This window comes from Miscanthus floridulus, chromosome 3 (genome assembly GCF_019320115.1).
Source record: "Miscanthus floridulus cultivar M001 chromosome 3, ASM1932011v1, whole genome shotgun sequence".
NCBI lineage: Eukaryota > Viridiplantae > Streptophyta > Magnoliopsida > Poales > Poaceae > Miscanthus > Miscanthus floridulus.
The window spans coordinates 44,893,357-44,898,068 of record NC_089582.1 but is presented as its reverse complement, the minus strand read 5'-3'; the positions used below and the strand labels follow the sequence as shown (position 1 = coordinate 44,898,068).

At 47.2% G+C, this 4,712-nt stretch overlaps 1 pseudogene; it reads left to right on the top strand.

Annotated features, from left to right (window-relative positions):
* The first annotated feature begins 1,174 nt into the window (after window positions 1-1,174).
* On the top strand, window positions 1,175-2,631 carry LOC136543648 (protein ENHANCED PSEUDOMONAS SUSCEPTIBILITY 1-like; annotated as a pseudogene).
* Window positions 2,632-4,712: the final 2,081 nt, after the last annotated feature.

Sequence of the window (4,712 nt, the reverse complement as noted above, 5' to 3'; positions counted from 1 at the left end):
AAAATTGAAATAAAGGAAACATAGACGGACAAGCTCAGCGCCTGGCAGTGCAGCCTTGATCGTCCTTTACATCCTCTTGCCATACACCAACACGATTTTAGAGTGCACAGTGGATACTGATCTAGCTCATTGTACTCACGATCAACTAGCGCCACACCAAACCTCATGTCCAATTAAGGCCCTGTTTGTTTGGGCTTTTGCAGCTAAGCTTTTAAACATATCAAAAGCCTAAAAGCTCCCAAAGCCAAAAGACAAGTAAGCTTCTCGGCTTTTGGCTTCTAGAAGCTATTTGGCTTTTGAAAATTAAATCCAAGAGCTATTAGTCCAAAAGATGCCAAAAGCTCAAACTAACATAGCCTAAGACACTATAGGACTAACCCAATAAAAAACATTAGCTATATGGATGAGGATTGTTACACCTTATATGTTGTACCCCATCATCAATATTCAATGTGGGACTAAACCCAACACATGATGCTTGTAGCCCTAGAGTATTGATGTAGAGCCTAGTCCTGTGAGCGGTGATATCCTCTGGCAGAGGATTTGACTACATGAAACTTATATTGACATGTATGTCTTTTTTGAAACATAATACGGACAAAAACACTCACATACACATATATCAGCAGCCATATATATATATATATATATATATATATATATATATATATATATATATATATATAGTGTGCTTCTTTCCATTTCTTCGCACTATGATTTCTTCACATCCGCGACATATGTTTGACGGAGAGCTCCACATTATTGTACAGACAGATTTAGCTAGCTAGTATCCCAAATCTGTTCATGTTGTTTCACATACCGAATTTGTCAACATTCTCGATCAGCAACATCTGTGCTAGGCATAGTTTGCGATATCACAAATTACTAATTTCCATGACAATTTTGTTTAGCATAGTGATGGGATGCGATAACCTTTTTTTTTAGGAATTAATTGGATGCGATAATGTTGCCGGGCTCTAGTTTGTCCTTGGTCAATTTGCTGATGACTGATGTTGAGCTTATCCGATTATGTGTTGCAATAACTGAATGTTGTGTGGCAAGAACTAGGTGCCAATATACAAGTCTCCACGCCCACCATTTTAGATAGCAACTTTATCATTTTGTTGACTGGTGAATTTTCTCAGCCACAAACGTTAACGTCCGATTATGTAGCTCACCACTGCCATTTTGGTGGCTCGAGACTTGGACTGCTACCAGATCGAGCAAATGGAAGGCTCCACCGGCGGTTTCCGTATCGTGTCCAGACATGCGGTCCGGCCAGAGCCGGCAAGCTCGCCGGACGTCGTGCCGTCGGAGGCGTCCCCGATCATGCAGCTGACGCCGTGGGATCTCTAGTACATTTCGGTGCACTACATCCAGATGGGTGTCCTTCTGCCCAAGAAGATCCAGGCAACACCAGGAAGCAGCGCACTCGCCGACGAACTCGCCTCCTCGTTCGCGCGTGCCCTGGGCCGCTTCTACCCGCTGGCCGGCCGCTTCGTCGTCACGGAGATGTTCGGCTCGTGTCTCACCGTGTCGCTTTGCTGCAACAACGACGGGGCCGAGTTCGTCCACGCGGCGGTGCCAGAGGTTTCCGTGAGCGACGTCACCTCCCCGAGCTACTTCCCGCCGGTTCTGCGGTCCTTCTTCCCGTCGAACGGGATGCTGTGTGGCGACGCGATGCTGGAGCCCCGCCGTGTCGTGGCCGCACAGGTCACCGAGCTCTCCGACGGCATGTTTGTCGCCTTGTCGCTCAACCATGCCGCCGCCGATGGCACCACGTTCTGGCACCTGTTCAACACCTGGTCAGAGATCCACCGCAGTGCTGGCCGCGGCTGCGAGCTGTCCACGCCGCCGCCGGTGTTCGGCAGATGGTTCCCCGACACATGCCCTGTACCGGTCACTCTGCCCTTCAGGAACGTGGAGGACATCGTCCGGCGCGTCGAGGTCCCGCCACTACGCGAGTGCTTCTTCCAATTCTCCGCGGCGAGCGTAAGGAACCTCAAGGCAAAGGCAAACGCCGAGATGAAGGTGACGGCGGTGCAGCCGCAAGCCGCCACCATCTCCTCGCTGCAGGCCGTGCTTGCGCACCTCTGGCACGGCGCGTGCCGAGCCCGGCGCCTGCCGCCGGACCGGGAGACGACCTGCCGGCAGCCCTTGGGATGCTGAGGGAGGGTGCACGGCGTGCCGCAGCACTACATGGGCAGCGCCGTGGCGCGCGGCGTGGCCAAGTGCACCGTCACCCATGTCCTGCGGGACAAAGGCCTGGGCTGTGCGGCGTGGCTGCTCACCCAGGCCGTGGCGTCCTTCGATGAGGCCAAGACGAGGGACAGGCTCGCGTCCTGGCATCAGAAGCCACACATCCTGTACCCGGAAGCGTCCGGCGACGGCGATCCTGCAGACATCGTGGTTGCGTCCTCCACGCGGTTTGACGTCTACGGAAATGACTTCGGGTGGGGCACGCCGGTCGCCGTTCGGAGTGGCGCCGGGAACAAGATGGACGGCTTGGTGACCGTGTACCCAGGGCGTGATGGTGGTGGGAGCATGGGGGTGGAGGTGTGCATGTCTCCTGAAGCGCTAGCCAAGCTCACCGCGGACAGGGAGTTCATGGAGGTAGTGGACAGAGCGTGAGAATGGTTTGGTTGCTTGTTTTTTAATTTCTCTGTTCAGTTCTGTTCAACTGCTAGTATGAACACGTGTGGCTGTTTATGCATATCAGTCAAAATCACCCCAAATTAACTATCATGAGTCACTCCAAATAAGGATGTCAAAGACGGGCACTACTATAGAAAACATCTTTAGAGGCAGGTAAAATAGGTTTTCAGGAGTGGTCAGCCCAACCGCTGCAATGTCACCGTCAGTGAAGATGGGGCGTCTCTAGCGACGGGCTTTTAACCGCCCCTGAAAAAGCATTTCTAGGGACGGTTCTGTTAGGATCTCCACCCCTGAAAACGTTATTTTCAGGGGCGGTTCAATTAAGAGAACCGTCTTTGAAAATGCATTTTCAGGGACGGTTGTAGTACGCAAACCGCCTCTAAAAATTCTTTTTCAGCGGCAGTTCCAATACATGAACCGCCCCTAAAAATGCGTTACCAGGGGCGGCTGCTACAATGCTACCATCCCTAAAAATGTTTTTTCAAGGACGGTTGTGGCAATGCAACCGCTCTAAAAATGTATTTTCAGGGACAATATTATCAACCGCCTCTGAAAATCAGTTTTAAATTTTTGAATTTAAAATTTCCCGCCAAATTTGAAATCGTGTTTTTCCACAAAATTTCAAAGCCGATTGCAAATGATTCAAATTAACTTCATAAATACACAGTAGTGCACTAGTTATACACACATGATCAACAAAATATTTGTACATTACAAATTACAAGTCAACATTATTTGTGCTCCTGCCCAAAGAATGAAAAGAAGGGATACATGCATTTTAGGCGAAGGGACTCAAACTTGGGATGTGTTGCATACTCCGAGTCATGATCATAGAATAAGCCCTTCAGATTAAGAACCTCCCGCACCATGAACTTGCAGAAATCTTCTTGAACAAGTTGAACATCGCCTTGGGTAATTACTTTCATTTGGCCTCGTTACTTCATGCTACACAAAAAAGGGAACAAATTAGCTAGATTCATGTTAATGAACATATGCATATGATATGGTTCGATAGAGCAGCTTACGTCTTTAGGGTTATTGTGGTAAGTCCCGTTGGCTCTCATCCATTGACATACATAGTAGCCACAAAGCACGCTTTCGGTAGGCTGCCTCGAGCACTACAGGTCGGTGACTATGCAAAAAAATAATACAGTGAAACACATTGTTCTATATAAGGAATATGAGAAGCTATTTGAGTTAGAAAATGGTCGTACCCATTGATTTACACAAACATCCATCTTCTCCTTCTTCGCTGGGTCATGCACCCCACCTTCTTTAACGTACCATCTGTACGCGCTATTTAAGGAACAAAATAATCACTTTCACTATAATGATAATCGGATGAAAAATAGTGTCACAAGTAATGAACTACAATTACTTACGTTTGTAACACGTTGATGAAATTTGGTACATTTTTCTATCTTTTCTCATAGAGTCAAAGATGGAAATCCTACCAACTCTCAAATTGATGCTTGCTAAGATGAAGTGATCGCTGCATCAGTACAAAAAAGATAATAGTGTCAATGTAAACCATCTACCAAATAGCATGAAAAAAGATAGTAGTCGATCTTACCCAGAAATTGTACGGGGCTTCTATATATTGGAATCTCTGATGAGCTATGAATGCCTTCCCGATATATAATGCAGCTTCATTCCTTGCTTCCCTATACGAAGCCTTCCTAATTGCCTCTCGCCATTGCCCTTGGCACCCTTAAATGCAGGATGATCATTTTGCCACAATAGAGGTCTAGCTTGACGTGCCTCACAAATGAGATTTGGGTCAAGGTATGCGTTCCTCAAGTTCAACTTGGCCGAATCCATCCACTCTTTCCTACATGAAAGTAAGGCAAATGTGTGGTTAAAAGGATAGCACAAGCACATAAAACCAAAATTGAGGATGAGTTTAAGAAAACACTACTTACATGCACCACAGGGTAATCTGACTTACATCGAGTCTCTTCTATCGGTATAAAAATTGAATGTCCTCAAAAGATATGGTCAGTTTTGAAAATTCTACACCAGGTAGCGAATATATCGTTAGCAGGGTAATTCACCGG